Source organism: Odontesthes bonariensis, chromosome 2, assembly GCF_027942865.1.
Source record: "Odontesthes bonariensis isolate fOdoBon6 chromosome 2, fOdoBon6.hap1, whole genome shotgun sequence".
In the NCBI taxonomy this organism is placed as follows: domain Eukaryota; kingdom Metazoa; phylum Chordata; class Actinopteri; order Atheriniformes; family Atherinopsidae; genus Odontesthes; species Odontesthes bonariensis.
The window spans coordinates 46,417,157-46,437,119 of NC_134507.1; positions in this window are offsets into that span (position 1 = coordinate 46,417,157).

Below are 19,963 nucleotides of genomic sequence, written 5' to 3' on the forward strand. Positions count from 1 at the left end.
AACTTTAACAGCCACATTAAATCAGTCACATCAGCAGCTTTTTACCATCTAAAAAACATTGCCAGAATCAAAGGAATAGTGTCTAAACCAGACTTAGAGAGACTGATCCATGCGTGTCTCCAGCAGGTTAGACTACACTCTTAACCCGAACTAGTTGAGTTTACTAGAAAATCGCGTGGAAACCCGTTGCCTTATCCCGTTTAAGTTTTTACAAAACATGAAACTAAACCTTTTAAGTTGTATTGGCATAGATAACTTAGACATATTCAAGTTTACATTAGTAACCTTTACTCAAAACCATTAGTTCACATAACTTATCTCTTTTCTGAGGTCTAGCCAACCATTTTAGGTCAAATGCACATAAATATATATAAAAGCATTTCTTAACATCATTTGTTGATATAAGTAATGTATTGTCTTCAAATTTTAATTAATGACTTATACTGTTTTGATTTAGAGTTTGTATATACCATTGTAGCAATGGTAGAGGTGGAGGCAAGAAAAGGCTTAGTCCAGACTTCCTCCTGCAATAAGCACTTTTATCTTGACAGACAATTCACAGGAACAATAGTGAATTTCAACCAACCCACATGTATTCGAACAAGTGGTGGTAACTTTCTATCTCACCACTTTCAGTTATGGTGCAGATTTAGTTAAAATGCAACACGAACAAAAACCTTGTACTACACCGTCACTGCGTACAGAACATAAACATAAAACACATACAAACTCTACCACAGCACTAAATACAGCACATAAACGGGGAACAGAGAGCACCCATAATGCAATGCGGCAACACACCCAAAGCACGCCACAATATATTGTTTAAAAAGAAATTTGTATGGGAAGGAAGAAATTAAAAAATACTTTTAAATTGTTCAAGTTATTTTATTTCAGAAAACATTGAAATTAACAAATAAAAATTAACACAAATAATTCACTGCAGCAATAATGAATTAAGACTGGTGCAGTCCTAAGCTAACCTTTAGCAAACGTTTAGCAACCAGACCGATCTTAATAATTGCTTTACACACTCTTCCGTCTACTTAGTGTCGTTAAAACTACTTTAAAACATCCACAGTTTATTTTTAAATACACAATTCAGTTTTCTCCAAAAATCGAGCTGGTCACGCTCTCACACAGGACGGGTCTTGACTCTCAGTTGAACTTCAAATAGGCTCCGCCCCTCCCTCACAGAACGTAACTTTATATGTAATCTCTGCTTAACATGATCATTGCAGTGTATATTTTCACATTTCTAATCCAAAGAACTAATTTGATTTAGTAATTACATAGATTTTTACAAAACATAATAGAATAAGTAATGAACACTAAAATGTTTAATTGAAAACAAATTCCGGGTTTACAGTGTACTGTAACGGCCTGCTCACTGGGCTCTAAACGGGCTGTAAGACAGCTGCAGTACATCCAGAATGCTGCTGCTCGAGTCCTGACTAGAACCAGGAAATACGACCATATTAGTCCAGTGCTCAGGTCTCTGCACTGGCTTCCTGTCGCTCAGAGAATAGACTTTAAAACAGCTCTGCTCGTGTACAAGTCTCTTCATGGTCAAGCGCCAAAGTACATCTCTGACATGTTAGAGCCATATGAACCAACTCGGGCTCTGAGAACCTCAGGGAGGGGTCTCCTGCCTCAGGGAGGGGTCTCCTGCTGGGGCCCAGAGTCAGGACTAAACAAGGTGAGGCTGCGTTTCAGTTTTATGCTCCTAAAATCTGGAACAGTCTTCCAGAAGATGTGAGACAGGCCTTAGCTCTGACAATGTTTAAATCCAGGCTGAAAACAGTTCTGTTTAGCTGTGCATATGACACCTGAAAGTATTTTATCTGCACTCTTTGCTTTTAAATTAATTAATTAATGATTATTTTTAATGGGTTTTTAATTTTTTTTTTAATTTTAATTTTTATTTAAATTTAAATTTTTTATTTCTTTTTATTGCCTTCTTGTGGTTTTATGTAGCTGTGAAGCACTTTGAATTGCCTTGTGTATGAATTGTGCTCTGTAAATAAAATTGCCTTGCCTTGCCTTGCTTTGATGGTCCGGGAGTCTGTGACCTGTTTTCCCAGCCTCACGTGCTGCCTCCTGTCAGACAGGAAGTCTGTGATCCACCTGCAGGGGGAGTCAGGCATGTTCAGCTGGGAGAGCTTGTCCTGTAGCAGAGCCGGGATGATTATATTGAAGGCAGAGCTGAAATCCACAAACAGGATCCTGGCGTAGGTTCTTGAGGAGTCCAGGTGCTGGAGGATGAAGTGGAGGGCCATGTTGACTGCGTGCCTACAGACCTGTTGGCTCTGTAGGCAAACTGCAGGGGGTCCAGGAGAGGGTCCATGATGGCTTTCAGGTGTGAAAGCAGAAGGCGCTCAAATTACTTCATCACCACAGAGGTCAGGGCGACGGGTTGGGGTATGGTGTCACGGGTGATGGTGTCAGGGCTGTCCCATTGTCTTTCGAAGCGACAGTAAAACTCATTAAGGCTGTTGGCAAGATCAAGATTGTCCAGGGAGTGGGGGGTTTTCGGCTTGTAGTTGGTCAGATGCCTGAGTCCTCTAGCTTCTCTCACCCCCTTGCTAAACCTGTACTTGGCCTCTTTAAATCTGCCTCTGTCCCCACTCCTGAACGCCTCCTCCTTCACCAGCTTTAGCTGTCTGAGCTTCGCTGTGAACCAAGGCTTGTCGTTGTTGCCATGTTGTGGTGAAAGCAGTATTTTATATACAAACAATTGTCCACATCGATACATAGCTAAAAATTGCAGTAGAAATTGGTATCAAAATTTTATGACAACAATTGACAATTACAAAAGATACCTGGGTAGCTGTAGCTTAGGAGGAAGAGTAGTCCTCTGCTAATTTGAAGGTCACTGATTCGATTCTTGGCTTCTTTGGACCACATACAGAAGTGTCCTTGGGCGAGACACTGAACTCCACGTTGCCTACCGATGTGTCCATCAGTGTCTGAGTGTGTGTGATACAGAAGAAAAGCACTGTGTGCTCCGTAACGCTGTATAGACAAAGACATGCTGTGTGAGTGAATAGGTGAATGTGGCTTGTTGTGTAAAAGCGCTTTGACTGGTCAACTAAACTAGAAAAGCACTGCATAGGTACAGTCCCTTTGCCTGGGCACAGTTTTATGAATCAGGCAGAAAGAACCCAGATGCATATATCTGCCTTTGTGTGTACACAGTTGTAGTCACAACGCTACACTGCATTTTATGATTTCACAGTTTATTGTGTGATTTCAGCTTTGCAGTATAACAGAAAGTACTCTTTTCCCTACTTCCAGTCTGTATTGCCATTTTCTAAGTGTTTTATAACCCTGTATTTTTATTCAATTGTGACAAATATACACATAAAGTAGTTTTCATACTTTTGATACAAATAGCAAAATATTTGGCATTTATTCTGTTCCATGTCATGTCTGCGCTCGTCAAGTCAAATCCACAACCTACTTTATCTCTCTTTTTAAAGGTCCTCCATGGCAGAGGCTGGGTATCCTGTGTCGGAGCTGTGCACACTTGGGGATGGAGTTCCCTTTGAATCTAACAAGAGCTTTCCAGAAGCAAGAACACCTTGTGAACGAACTGGAGAATTAGTGTACACCTGCCAGGAGGAAGTCAGTGAGATATATGAAGATCAGTTTGCAACTACTCCTACCATGACTGCTCAAAGTAGCAACCAGAGGGCCAGCAGAGGGTCTGCTGAACAGCAACTAAGCCCATCAGATCATTGTGCAATTCCCAGGGCTTTAAGCCACCCACATTCTCTGTCAGACATAAATGCATCCTTGCAATACTACAAGATAGTTTTAAAGACTCCCAATAACAGTGACAGTGACAATGGGGCTGGCAGGACAGTACACAGTGTAAAGCCAACCTCTTTTCCTATTCACAGGAGCCACTCAGACAGTTTATCTTTGGTTAAAAATGGAGTGCCTCCTCGAGTGCCACACAGTGAAATGTGTGGACTTGGTTATCATGAGGCAGATAAGGCTACCCCTGAGACTGAGACTCACTCCAAGTTAGCCTGTAAGCAGCCAATGCAGGTACAGCAGGGCAACATTGTCACTACTTTTTGCAGAGGAATCAGTAGCAGAGAGGGTTGTGAGCATCAGCCTTTGAACAAGTGTGCCTGTAAGTCATCTGCCAGCTTATCTGTCAAAGTAGAGTGTCCTGAAGAAGATGGCTGTTGCCCTGCTAGAAGTAACGAGGCACTTTGTTATGGCCCTTATATTCACCACACCAACATTGAGGACACATTTGCTTCTTTCTGCCATCCCCAGTCCATTTCAGTCCCCTCCCAGCTGCTACCATGCCTTATGGGCATAGAGCCAAGTTGCAAAATTCAGCGTGCAGTGACTCCCCCTCCATCAGCCAACCACCTCACTCTACCTCGTCTTATCTCATCTGTCAGTGAGACAGACCTGGATGGTAAACATCAGCTGCAGTGCTGCAACCTCAAATGCTCTTGGATCAGCTCCCAGCCACCTTTTAAACGCTCGCAATGCCCAAAAAACTTTATTGGAGAGGAGTGCTGTTGTAGTGTACTTTGTCATGCTAGAGCCTTGACAAATGACATTGGCACTATGACAGTCCACAAAGTTCTGAGGGATGTTGGGGTGCAGACAGGTCAAACCATCAGTTCTCATGTGTTCCCCCAGATCTTTCTGGCAGTTGATAACAGAAGAGAGATCCTCTGTCAGACTCCAAGCAGCCATCATGATGGAGTTGAGAAATTAAATGAAGCTCCCAAGTCACCAGTGAAGGAAGTAAAGTGGGATGCAGAGGGGATGACATGGGAGGTATATGGGGCCTCCGTAGACCCTGAGGAACTGGGTCAGGCCATCCAGAGACACCTGGAGCTGCAGATCAAGGAGACAGCTAGCCGTGCGACCAATCTTTTGCACCAGGAGAGCATGAATATCAACTCTCAGACGAAGAGGAGCAGAATTATCAGAACACCAGCCTGCTGTAGTCGCAGCACCACAGCTGTTGACTGACCTGTTGGCAGATGGAATTGAACACCTCAGCACTGTGCTTAATAGCCAGTTTAGCTACTAATAGCTTCAGCCTTAAATGCCACCTATCTTATCAAAAGGTGTATGAAAAATGATAGAACCTGCATACTTACATGTATGGTCTGTAGACCACAGTTTATCAAAAAGTTGTACATGGAAAATTTGAAAGGTAAAATCTGTACAATCTATTGAATAATAAAGATCATGATTAAAAAAAAGACGAAGCAAATGCAAAAGTGCTGGAAAGGAATTGACAAAACCAACAACAGATTTTTGTTCCATTATTTGCTGTTTACGTATCAATATTTATCCATCCATTTTCTGCCACTTATCCACAACACTCCTCCCTCCACCCTAGCTACCACTTCTAGCTCTTCCAGGGATACACTGGAGTGTAGTGAGTCTTGAGTCTGCCTCAAGGTCTCCTTCTAGTGTAACATGTCTAAAACACCTCCCCTGGGAGGCGTCTGGAAGGCATCCCGTCCGACCCCTTGCAAACAAGTGTTTCTTTATAAGTAGCCCACATTTATTTAGCGCCAAGCTAGATTCTATATACTTTACAGAGGGTTTTTCATTCCCCCAGTCACATACACATTCACACAGCATTTCATATTTCACAAAACTTTTTCCATCATGGTCACAGTAATGAGCCCATCAGGAATAATGTATAGTTCAAGTTATGTTTTTATTTATTCCCACTGGGTAAATTCACATGTCATACTATCATCAAGAGTCAGAGAACGATCAGTGCAGTGATCCAAATGAATCATAACATTATAAAAGGAAATGTAGACTGAAAATATACAAAAAATTAATAGATCCAAAATACACTAAATACAAGCAGACTACAAGAAAAATGAAAAAAAAGGCATTCCACTAACTTTGAGGAATTTCAAAGAGTCGAAGAGTCGGAAAGATTTGGTAATGTATAAGAAAGCCCTTCATGAAGCTATAACTGCTTTCTATTCAGCATTGTTGGAATCCCAGGTTTCTTTTCAGCACTGTAGCCAGGCTAGAGTCCTAGCTCTGTTGAGCCATGTATGTATGTATTCCATGTACAAGAAGAAAATGTATACATATGAGTGTTGTATTTACATACAGATATTATCTGTAATGGAGTTACATATATGGTGTGTGGGTATTATTGACAGAAATATTCAAATTAAGTGTCCTGGATATTTCAACATCTGAAGCTGGTAGGAAACAAAAGCTTGTCAAATTAATAGTATTCATTAACCCAGGACCAAGGTATGTTTCATTCATACTGTCACAGGAAACCAGGTTTCAGGTAAGAAAAGAAAAAATATATTTTGATTTCAATTTTGTTGATAATGATAATAATAATAAAAGTAATAAAAAGAATGCACCACTCAATATTTGCCTTCCCTTGGTTCTGCTTTCATGTTTAAGCTTTACTCTTTAAGATTCTACTTCAATACCATTCAACCCAGTAATACAATATATAACAAAAGACATTAAAGGCTACATTATAGATAATGTAAAAGTACATACCATACTTGTGTTGGTGGTTAAATATGTATTTTGAGCAATAGCACTAGAACATTTTTACTGAGGTCTAAAGTAGAGAGAAGAGAAGATCAGGCAGATTGAGTTTGTTGAAATAAGTAAGACTAAACTAGCCTGGCTGACGCGTCCACATCTCGATGAGATGGTGGTCTGGGAACTAGGTGTGCATTTTCTCGTATTTGAGGCGTGGTTTACGAATGCCTAGAGCCGTTTATTGGGCGCTACGAATGTCTATCAATGGGCGTCCGGTTCTTCCCATGCTGCTTTGCGCGCGATTCATAGCCAATTGTATCACTTATACCAGATGACGTATGTAGAGCGACAGAAATTTGACGAGCAAATACATCCTTCTTGGCAATGAAATCTTTCAACGCCAAACGTTGCTCTTTTTTAAAAGTAAACTTGCGTTCTAAGCTACTTAAAACACTTTCTAAGGCTGCATCGAACGGTAACGTTGTCCGCTGCCATGTTGGATTAACACTCTACAAGCTTCGGTGTCGCGCATAGATGTCGTCATCGTTAGAGAAGCGTCCTAACCAGATGAACCACCTCAGCTGACTCCTTTCGATGCAGAGGAGCAGCGGCTCTACTCCGAGCTCCTCACCATAACTCTAAGGCTGATCCCAGCCATCCTCAGAAGGATATCCATTTCAGCCGGTTGTATCTGTGATCTCGTTATTTTGGCCACTACCCAGATCTGTGACCATAGGTGAGGGTTGGAGCAAAGATGGAGCAGTAAACTGAAAGCTTCTCCTTCCGGCTCAGCTCATTCTTCACTACAACAGACGGGAGCAACGCCCTCATTACTGCTGATGAAGCCCTAATCCATCTGTCCATTTCTCGCTCCAACCTGCCGTCACTCATGAGCAAGATACCCAGATACCCAGCGGCTCATCTCCAACCCGGAGAGAACATTTCACCTTTTTTAGGGTTGTGAACCATGGCTTTGGTTTTGGAAAAGCTGACTTTCATTCCAGCTGCTTCATACTCATCTGCAAACTGCTCCAGTGCCAAGAGAAGAAGTCAACAGAACCACATTATCCGCAAAAAAGCAGTTTCCCAAACCAGAAGCCCTCCTCTCCACAACTATGCCTTGAGATCCTGTCTATGAAAATCACAAACCGGATTGGTCACAAGGAGCAGCCCTGACGGAGTCACTGTAAACAAGATCAACTTAGTTCCGAGAATGCAGACACAGCTCTTGCTTTGGTTATAAAGAGACTGGATAGCTCGTGAAGGGGCTCTAGTACCCCGTACTCCCTCAGGACCCCCCACAGAATCCCTCGGAGAACACAGTCGTAACCCCTTTTCCAAGTCTCCAAAACACGTGTACACTAGATGGTCAAACTCTCATAACTCTCGGTGCTAGCACACGTCCCAAATAATTCATGGTCCAAAAAAACTGTGCTCAATTGGTGATTGATTAGTGTTGAAACTAATTCCAAATTGTCGAGGTTAGACAGAAATCAGAAGACAAAGGGGGAGCTAGCAAAATTGTTGAGGGATTAAATGCCTTGAGATGATGTTTGTTGTGATTTGGTGTCACAATCTGATTCAATCTGCTCGCCTTAGTTCCTAATCATGCTCACCTGTGCCTTGCACCAGGCTTCTCCTTTACATTCAGAATAGAATTTCAGATTCTTCTCCTCACATATAAAGCTCTTAATGACCGAGCTCCATCATATCTTAAAGATCTCATTGTAAGATATTTTCCTAACAGAGCACTTCGTTCCCAAACTGCAGGTTTACTTGAGGTTCCCAGAGTTTCTAAAAGTAGAATGGGAGGCAGAGCCTTCAGTTATCAGGCCCCTCTATTGTGGAACCAGCTGCCAGTTTGGGAGGAAGAGCCTTCAGTTATCAGGCCCCTCTCTGTGGAACCAGCTGCCAGTTTGGGAGGCAGAGCCTTCAGTTATCAGGCCCCTCTCTGTGGAACCAGCTGCCAGTTTGGGAGGCAGAGCCTTCAGTTATCAGGCCCCTCTCTGTGGAACCAGCTGCCAGTTTGGGAAGCAGAGCCTTCAGTTATCAGGCCCCTCTCTGTGAAACCAGCTGCCAGTTTGGCTTCAGGAAGCAGACACCCTTTCCACTTTTAAGACCAGGCTTAAAACATTCCTTTCTGATAAAGCTTATAGTTAGGGATGGCTCAGGTGATCCTGAAACATCCCATAGTTAAGCTGCTATAGGCCCAGACTGCTGGGGGAGCTCATCTGTCACACCTTTCCTCACTTTACTCTCTTTATGTATATGTGACATTATTGTGGTCATTAACTCGTGTTTCCTGTTCCAACAGATATCCTTTGAATGGTGTTACAGTGTTTGTTGTCCCCTCTTTTCTGTCCTCTCAGCCCCCAGCTGGTGGAGGCGGATGGCCACCCTTCCTGAGTCTGGTTCTGCCAGAGGTTTCTTCCTGTTAAAAGGGAGTCGTTTCTCTCCACAGTCGCCTCAGGCACGCTCAGGATGGGAGATTGGACTGAAGACAAGTTTCAGTGCAATCTGTTGGTTTTCTTAGCTAGGAAACTGTTTTTGAATTGGCTCTACATGAATGAATTGGATTATTTTGTAAATAATTATGATTACAATTAATTGAATTCCAATTGGCTTGAATTGGACTTTATTATTTAAGTGCCTTGAGATGACATTTGTTGTATTATGCGCTATATAAATAAAAATGAATTGAATTGAATTGAACGCCACCCAGTGGTAAGGATGGTGGACCGAATATCGCCCAGAAAAAAATTAAAAACTTCCTTTCAAACAAATAACTTTGTGTCAAAAAAAGAAAACAATAGCATACATTATTGGTTATTTTCTTGCAGTCTCTTCCAAATCTGGATGGATGGATGTTTAGGAATATGTATTCTGGCTGTACTCAACCCATTATCTGGAGTCGATGTGTTGTGACTTGCTGTGTGGAGCAGCCAATCAGACGTCAGGGTCAGTGGACAAGCCACACAAGTCCCACCCACTGAGTTTGATGACTGGGTTTGACAGTTTAAATTATTTCAGAAGTTAGTTAAGAAGCGCCTTGTCTCTGCAACTTTTGTGTCCATTTTAGACTATGCAGACCTCCTGTATATGAACGCTTCAGTTAAATGCCTGAGTAAGATTGACTCTGTGTATCATGCTGCCCTGAGGTTCATCACTAACTATAGGGCTCTAACCCATCACTGTGAACTACATGCCAGAGTACAATGGCCTGCACTGGCTACCAGGAGACTCACTCACTGCTACACTTTTATATACAAGGCAATACTCGGACTACTGCCACCCTACATCTGCAGCCTAATCACAGTAAGGAACATTGCCTCTTATGGTCTGCGTTCCAAAGACCATTTGCCACTCCCTGTCCCCTGTTTTCGTACAGAGCAGGGAAAAAGGGCCTTTGCTTTTTCTGCTCCTACCTCATGGAACAATTTACAAAAGGATTTGAAATTAACGGAACTGATTCCATTGAGCGATTTTAATTCCAGGATGAGATCACTTGAGACGAGTCCCTTGTCTGTAATTGTTTTAATTGATTTGTTATTGTTTTACTTGATTTGTTATTTTAATGCAACGGAAATTTTAATTTTGTAACTTGTGCTGCCACTTGGCCAGGACACCCTTGTAAAAGAGATTTTTAATCTCAACGGGTCTATTTTCCTGGTAAAATAAAGGTTGAAAAAATGAAAAAAAGAAAAAGAAAAATTTCATGACAACAGCGCTCGCACAGGAGGCATGAAATAAATAATTTGAGTAATTTCGGTTGCTATGCGCCGACCTTATCGGCAGCAAGTCTGTGTAGCTCTCAATTTTTCTCATCGTTTATATGATTATTTGTCATTTTTTGTTTCTATCTGAAACATTTTTAGTTAGTTTTTATTGATCTGCTTTTTTGTTTTAATACATTTTTTGACAATGTGCACTACTACTAAAGCAAGGGACACAAGAGAAGGACTGTTGGCACTGTCAAGGATTGGATGCGGAATAAAACATCCAATTCCGACTGAGCTTAAAAAGCTGTACCGTGGATGCAGAGCTGGAGCGAAACTAAAGGCAAAGAGGCACAACAGGAGGTGGAGGTACAAACCTTTTCTGCCCTCTGTGATTATGGGAAATGCTAACTCACTACCAAACAAGTGTGATGAGCTAGAGGCGCTTGTGCGGAACCAACGGCTGTATAAGGAGAGCAGTTTGATCTGTCTGTCTGAGTCCTGGCTGAACGACAACACACCAGACTCATGTGTGGACATACCCGGCTTCACAGCCGTACAAGCAGATCGAGACCTGAGTACGAGCGGCGGTAAGCGGAAAGACAGGGGTGTTATCCTGTTCTTTAATCAGATATGGGTAAACCCCCGCAATGTGACCGTTAAGGAGAGGGTTTGTTGTCCAGACATCGAACTGATGTCAGTTGGTTTCCGTGCGTTCTATGCGCCCAGAGAGTTCCCATACACAGTCGTCATCGTTGTTTACATTCCACCGAGGGCGGCACCTACAACGGCGTGTGACGTCATTCATGACGCCGTTGCTAGGATACAGACCCAGCATCCTGAGGCATTCGTTGCAATCACAGGAGATTTCAACCACGTCTCTCTATCCTCCTGCCTGACTGGCTTTGTACAGTATGTGGACTGTCCAACAGGTGGAGAAAAGACATTAGATCTGTTCTATGCTAACGTGAAGGAGGCTTACAGGACAGTGTCTCTTCCACCACTAGGTAGATGGGTAGACACAGCATGGTCTATCTACAACCCACATACAGACTGGGCTGTACTGCTGGAGGAAGATGAAATGGACATTGACATGGACAGGAGGGTCAGCACCATCATAGACTACATTAACTTCTGTAGGGACACTGTGATTCCAGTCAGGACTGTAAGGTGCTATCCAAATAACAAACCATGGATCACCAGTGACATCAAAGACCTCCTGAAGCAGAAAAAGAGGGCGTTCCAGAATGGGGATAGAGAAAGGCGGAGGAGTGTACAACAGGAGCTTAAAAAGACATTACGTCGAGCTAAGGTGGAGTACAAGAAAAAGGTGGAGAGACAGCTGGAGAACAATAACACCAAGGAGGTGTGGAAGGGCATGAGGACCATCACTGGATACAGACTGAAGAACTCTCAGTCTGTAGAAGGTGATGTGGACAGAGCCAACACTTTCAACCATTATTACAACAGGTTTGACAGTGTGGCTTTTCCCTCCTCTGCTGCTGCTCCCTCCACCCCCACCACTACAGCTGCTTCCTCTATACTGCTTCCACTGCCCAGCTGTACTTCCACCTCAATGGCAACCTGCATCGCCAAGCCTCCTCCTCCGCCTGACTGCACCTCTACCTCTGCTGTCACCAACAAGCTTCTTCTGTCCAGGTGCACCTCCACCTCTGCAGCAACTTCCACCGCCTGGTCTCCTGAGCCAAGCTATACCTCCACCTGTGTGGCAGCTTCCACCATCAGGCCTCCTAAGCCCAGGTGCACCTCCACCTCTGCGGCAGCTTCCACCACCAGGTCCTGAGCACAGCTGCATCTCCACATCTGTGGCTGCTCCCACCGCCTGGCCTCCTCGGTCCAGCTGCTCCTCCACCTCTGCAGCAACTCCCACCACTAGCCCTCCTCTGTCCAGCTGCACCCCCACCGTCATCTCTATGGTTGATAGCAACATCACTCCTGTCGCCATCCCTCTGCTACAACCTCTGTGTCTAACTATAGAGGAGGTTGGAGCTGAGCTCAGGAGACTTAAGTCAGGGAGGGCTTCAGGCCCAGATGGAGTCTGTCCAAGGCTTCTGAGGGACTGTGCTGGTCAACTAGCAGTCCCTCTTCAGAGGCTCTTAAATATGAGCATTCAGATGGAAAAAGTCCCAGTACTGTGGAAAACTTCTTGTCTCAAATTAGGGCAACCGGTGGAGCTGAATGACTACAGACCGGTGGCTCTGACATCTCATATCATGAAGACCTTGGAGAGACTTCTTGTTCATCGCATGAGATTGCAGGTTGCTGAGGATCTTGACCCCCTCCAGTTTGCCTACCAGAAACACAGGAGTGGAAGACCTGATTCTGTACATGTTGCATCGGGGATATGCTTATCTGGATGTGCCTGGTTCATATGTGAGAGTCATGTTCTTTGACTTCTCCAGTGCCTTCAACACCATACGGCCTCCCATACTGAAAGACAAGCTGCTAGGTATGGGTGTGGCCCCCTCCCTGACATCATGGATTATAGACTATCTGTCTGCCAGACCACAGTATGTCAGGATGGGGAAATGTGTTTCTGGAACACTGGAATGCAGTACTGGTGCTCCGCAGGGTACTGTTTTGGCTCCTTTTCTTTTCACCCTGTACACATCAGACTTCAGGTACAACTCAGAGTCATGCCACATTCAGAAATATTCTGATGATACGGCTGTTGTGGCATGTGTGCACGGTGGGCAGGAGAGGGAGTACAGGGACCTTGTGGAGGCCTTTACTGACTGGAGCAAAAAGAACTGTTTGCTCCTGAACACCACCAAAACCAAAGAGCTGGTGGTGGACTTCAGGAGATCTAAAACTCCATACCAGTCAGTCTGCATTGATGGAGGGGAGATAGAGACTGTTCAGATCTGCAAATACCTGGGGGTGGTGCTGGATAATAAACTGGAGTGGTCTGCCAACACAGAAGCAGTGTACAGGAGGGGCCAGAGCCGTCTCTTTTTCCTGAGACGCTCAGGTCCTTCAATGTCTGCAGTGATATGATGTGCATGTTTTATCACACTATCACTGAGAGTGCACTGTTCTATGCTGCTGTCTGCTGGGGGAGTTGCACTACAGACACAAACTGTAGGTGCCTGGACAAACTGGTGAAAAAGACTGGTTCTGTTGTAGGCTCTCAGTGCTGTGGTGGAGAAACGGATGAGGAGGAAGTTAGATTCTGTGATGGAGAATAATAAACATCCTATCCACAGCATCCTGACAGGACAGAGGAGCAGCTGCAGTGAGAGGCTGCAGAACTGAGAGCTTCAGGAGGTCCTTTGTTCCCACAGCCAGAAGGCTTTTTAACAGTGACTGCTGAGTTCTTCTCAAATTGATTGATTGATTTTTATTTATTTGTTTATTTTGCCATTTAGTCATTTATTATTATTTAGTTAGTAGTAGAATTATTATTGTTGTTTTATTGTTGTTAATTCAATCATTGTAAATATTTAAAGAAATGTTGAGCTACTTGACGAATTTGAATTTCCCCCATTGGGGGATAAATAAAGTATTTTTCTATTTCTATTTCTATTTCTATAAATACACAGTGAAATAATTAAATATATTTTGAAATAAAAGTTGTCTTTGAAAGGACATTTTAGTATTTAAATTCATTATTTTAAAAGGAAGACTGAATTATTTCATGGGACATTTAATCAATTAATTGCATATTTCATAATTCCATGATGTATTTGATTATTTATTGATATATTTAATGATTTAAAGATATATTTAATTAATTAGTGGTGAATTTAATTATTTAATGATGTTTTTAATCATTTTATTATACATTGAATTAATTAATGGGAGATATACAGGTATGTAGTTCATGATGTATTTATTTATTTCATGATATTTTTATTTATTTAATTTAGTCACCCCTAACCCTCCTTAGTGCACACACACGCAAACAATTCCACCAACCAAGCCAACAATCAGCGGAGGAGACGGAAGCGCAGCCAGAGAGAGGCGAGCGGCGCCGGTGCAGCTACGGACAGTGTTTTATGTCTATGGGACAGTGTCTTATGTCTATGGGACAGTGCCGTATGTCTATGGGACAGTGTTTTATGTCTATGGGACAGTGTCGTATGTCTATGGGACAGTGTCTTAACTCTATGGGACAGTGTCTTATGTCTATGGGACAGTGTCTTAAGTCTATGGGACAGTGTCTTATGTCTATGGGACAGTGTTTTATGTCAATGGGACAGTGTCTTATGTCTATGGGACAGTGTCGTATGTCTATGGGACAGTGTCTTAAGTCTATGGGACAGTGTCTTATGTCTATGGGACAGTGTCGTATGTCTATGGGACAGTATCATGTCTATGGGACAGTGTCTTATGTCTATTGGACAGTGTTTTATGTCTATGGGACAGTGTTTTATGTCTATGGGACAGTGTCTTATGTCTATGGGACAGTGTCGTATGTCTATGGGACAGTGTCTTAACTCTATGGGACAGTGTCTTATGTCTATGGGACAGTGTCTTAAGTCTATGGGACAGTGTCTTATGTCTATGGGACAGTGTTTTATGTCTATGGGACAGTGTCTTATGTCTATGGGACAGTGTCGTATGTCTATGGGACAGTGTCTTAAGTCTATGGGACAGTGTCTTATGTCTATGGGACAGTGTCGTATGTCTATGGGACAGTATCATGTCTATGGGACAGTGTCTTATGTCTATTGGACAGTGTTTTATGTCTATGGGACAGTGTCGTATGTCTATTGGACAGTGTCTTATGTCTATTGGACAGTGTTTTATGTCTATGGGACAGTGTCTTATGTCTATGGGACAGTGTCTTATGTCTATGGGACAGTTTCTTATGTCTATGAGACAGTGTTTTATGTCTATTGGACAGGGTCTTATGTCTATGGAACAGTGTCTTATGTCTATGGGACAGCGTTTTATTACTATTGGACAGTGTTTTATGTCTATGGGACAGTGTCTTATGTCTATGGGACAGTGTTTTATGTCTATGGGACAGTGTCTTATGTCTATGGGACAGTGTCTTAAGTCTATGGGACAGTGTCTTAAGTCTATGGGACAGTGTCTTATGTCTATGGGACAGTGTTTTATGTCTATGGGACTGTTTTATGTCTATGGGACAGTTTCTTATGTCTATTGGACAGTGTCTTATGTCTATGGGACAGTGTCGTATGTCTATGCGACACTGTCATGTCTATGGGACAGTGTCTTATGTCTATGGGACAGTGTTTTATGTCTATGGGACAGTGTCGTATGTCTATCGGACAGTGTCTTAAGTCTATGGGACAGTGTCGTATGTCTATGGCACAGTGTCATGTCTATGGGATAGTGTCTTCTTTCTATGGGACAGTGTCGTAAGTCTATTGGACAGGGTCTTATGTCTATGGGACAGTGTTTTATGTCTATTGGACAGGGTCTTATGTCTTTGGGACAGTGTCTTATGTCAATGGGACAGTGTCTTAAGTCTATGGGACAATGTCTTATGTCTATGGGACAGTGTTTTATGTCTATGGGACAGTGTCTTATGTCTATGGGACAGTGTCTTATGTCTATGGGACCGAGTCGTATGTCTATGGGACAGTGTCTTATGTCTATGGCACAGTGTCAAGTCTATGGGATAGTGTCTTATTTCTATGGGACAGTATCGTAAGTCTATTGGACAGGGTCTTATGTCTATGGGACAGTGTCTTATGTCTATGGGACAGTGTTTTATGTCTATGGGACAGTGTCTTATGTCTATGGGACAGTATTTTATGTCTATGGGACAGTGTCTTATGTCTATGGGACAGTGTTTTATGTCTATGGGACAGTGTCGTATGTCTATCGGACAGTGTCTTAAGTCTATGGGACAGTGTCTTATGTCTATGGCACAGTGTCAAGTCTATGGGATAGTGTCTTATTTCTATGGGACAGTGTCGTAAGTCTATTGGACAGGGTCTTATGTCTATGGGACAGTGTTTTATGTCTATTGGACAGGGTCTTATGTCTTTGGGACAGTGTCTTATGTCTATGGGACAGTGTCTTATGTCTATGGGACAGTGTCTTAAGTCTATGGGACAATGTCTTATGTCTATGGGACAGTGTTTTATGTCTATGGGACAGTGTCTTATGTCTATGGGACAGTGTCTTATGTCTATGGGACCGAGTCGTATGTCTATTGGACAGTGTCTTAGGTCTATGGGACAGTGTTTTATGTCTATGGGACAGTTTCTTATGTCTATGGGACGGTATCTTATGTCTATGGGACAGGGTCTTATGTCTATGGGACAGTGTCGTATGTCTATTGGACAGTGTCGTATGTCTATGGGACAGTGTCTTATGTCTATGGGACAGTGTCTTATGACTATGGGACAGTGTTTTATGTCTATGGGACAGGGTCTTATGTCTATGGGACAGTGTCTTATGTCTATGGGACAGTGTTTTATGTCTATGGGACAGGGTCTTATGTCTATGGGACAGTGTGTTATGACTATGGGACAGTGTTTTATGTCTATGGGACAGTGTCTTATGTCTATGGGACAGTATTTTATGTCTATGGGACAGTGTCTTATGTCTATGGGACAGTGTTTTATGTCTATGGGACAGTGTCGTATGTCTATCGGACAGTGTCTTAAGTCTATGGGACAGTGTCGTATGTCTATGGCACAGTGTCATGTCTATGGGATAGTGTCTTATTTCTATGGGACAGTGTCGTAAGTCTATTGGACAGGGTCTTATGTCTATGGGACAGTGTCTTATGTCTATGGGACAGTGTTTTATGTCTATGGGACAGTGTCTTATGACTATGGGACAGTGTTTTATGTCTATGGGACAGGGTCTTATGTCTATGGGACAGTGTCTTATGTCTATGGGACAGTGTTTTATGTCTATGGGACAGGGTCTTATGTCTATGGGACAGTGTGTTATGACTATGGGACAGTGTTTTATGTCTATGGGACAGTGTCTTATGTCTATGGGACAGTATTTTATGTCTATGGGACAGTGTCTTATGTCTATGGGACAGTGTTTTATGTCTATGGGACAGTGTCGTATGTCTATCGGACAGTGTCTTAAGTCTATGGGACAGTGTCGTATGTCTATGGCACAGTGTCAAGTCTATGGGATAGTGTCTTATTTCTATGGGACAGTGTCGTAAGTCTATTGGACAGGGTCTTATGTCTATGGGACAGTGTTTTATGTCTATTGGACAGGGTCTTATGTCTTTGGGACAGTGTCTTATGTCTATGGGACAGTGTCTTATGTCTATGGGACAGTGTCTTAAGTCTATGGGACAATGTCTTATGTCTATGGGACAGTGTTTTATGTCTATGGGACAGTGTCTTATGTCTATGGGACAGTGTCTTATGTCTATGGGACCGAGTCGTATGTCTATTGGACAGTGTCTTAGGTCTATGGGACAGTGTTTTATGTCTATGGGACAGTTTCTTATGTCTATGGGACAGTATCTTATGTCTATGGGACAGTATCTTATGTCTATGGGACAGGGTCTTATGTCTATGGGACAGTGTCGTATGTCTATTGGACAGTGTCGTATGTCTATGGGACAGTGTCTTATTTCTATGGGACAGTGTCGTAAGTCTACTGGACAGGGTCTTATGTCTATGGGACAGTGTTTTATGTCTATTTGACAGGGTCTTATGTCTTTGGGACAGTGTCTTCTGTCTATGGGACAGTGTCTTGTGACTATGGCACAGTGTTTTATGTCTATGGGACAGTGTCTCATGTCTATGGGACAGTTTGTCTTGTGTCTATGGGACAGTGTCGTATGTCTATTAGACAGTGTCTTATGTCTATGGGACAGTGTCTTATGCCTATGGGACATTGTTTTATGTCTTTTGGAAAGTATCTTATGTCTATGGGACAGTGTCTTATGTCTATGGGACAGTTTCTTATGTCTATGAGACAGTGTTTTATGTCTATTGGACAGGGTCTTATGTCTATGGAACAGTGTCTTATGTCTATGGGACAGCGTTTCATTACTATTGGACAGTGTTTTATGTCTATGGGACACGGTCTTATGTCCATGGGACAGTGTCTTATGTCTATGGGACAGTGTTTTATGTCTATGGGACAGTGTCTTATGTCTATGGGAGAGTATTTTATGTCTATGGGACAGTGTCTTATGTCTATGGGACAGTGTCGTATATCTATGGCACAGTGTCTTAAGTCTATGGGACAGTGTTTTATGTCTATGGGACAGTGTCTTATGTCTATGGGACAGGGTCTTATGTCTATGGGACAGTGTTTTATGTCTATGGGACAGTGTCTTATGTCTATGGGACAGTGTTTTATGTCTATTGGACAGGGTCTTTTGTCTTTGGAACAGTGTCTTATGTCTATGGTACAGTGTCTTATGTCTATGGGACAGTGTCTTAAGTCTATGGAACAATGTCTTATGTCTATGGGACAGTGTTTTATGTCTATGGGATAGTGTCTTATGTCTATGGGACAGAGTCGTATGTCTATTGGACAGTGTCTTAGGTCTATGGGACAGTGTTTTATGTCTATGGGACAGTTTCTTATGTCTATGGGACAGTGTCTTATGTCTATGGGACAGTATCTTATGTCTATGGGACAGGGTCTTATGTCTATGGGACAGTGTTTTATGTCTATGGGACAGTGTCTTAAGTCTATGGGACAGTGTCTTATGTCTATGGGACAGTGTTTTATGTCTATGGGACAGTGTCTTATGTCTATGGGACAGTGTTTTATGTCTATGGGACAGTTTCTTATGTCTATGGGACAGTGTCGTATGTCTATGCGACACTGTCATGTCTATGGGACAGTGTCTTATGTCTATGGGACAGTGTGGTGTGTCTATTGGACAGTGTTTTAAGTCTATGGGACAGTGTTTTATGTCTATGGGACAGTGTCTTATGTCTATGGGACAGTGTGGTATGTCTATGGGACAATGTCGTATGTCTATGGGACAGTGTCATGTCTATGGGACAGTGTCTTATGTCTATGAGACAGTGTTTTATGTCTATTGGACAGTGTTTTATGTCTATGGGACAGTGTCTTATGTCTATGGGACTGGGTCTTATGTCTATGGGACAGTATTTTATGTCTATGGGACAGTGTCGTATGTCTATCGGACAGTGTCTTAAGTCTATGGGACAGTGTCGTATGTCTATGGCAGAGTGTCATGTCTATGGGATATTGTCTTATTTCTATGGGACAGTGTCGTAAGTCTATTGGACAGGGTCTTATGTCTATGGGACAGTGTCTTATGTCTATGGGACAGTGTTTTATGTCTATGGGACATTGTCTTATGACTATGGGACAGTGTTTTATGTCTATGGGACAGGGTCTTATGTCTATGGGACAGTGTCTTATGTCTATGGGACAGTGTTTTATGTCTATGGGACAGGGTCTTATGTCTATGGGACAGTGTGTTATGACTATGGGACAGTGTTTTATGTCTATGGGACAGTGTCTTATGTCTATGGGACAGTATTTTATGTCTATGGGACAGTGTCTTATGTCTATGGGACAGTGTTTTATGTCTATGGGACAGTGTCTTATGTCTATGGGACAGTGTCTTAAGTCTATGGGACAGTGTCTTAAGTCTATGGGACAGTGTCTTATGTCTATGGGACAGTGTTTTATGTCTATGGGACTGTTTTATGTCTATGGGACAGTTTCTTATGTCTATTGGACAGTGTCTTATGTCTATGGGACATTGTCGTATGTCTATGCGACACTGTCATGTCTATGGGACA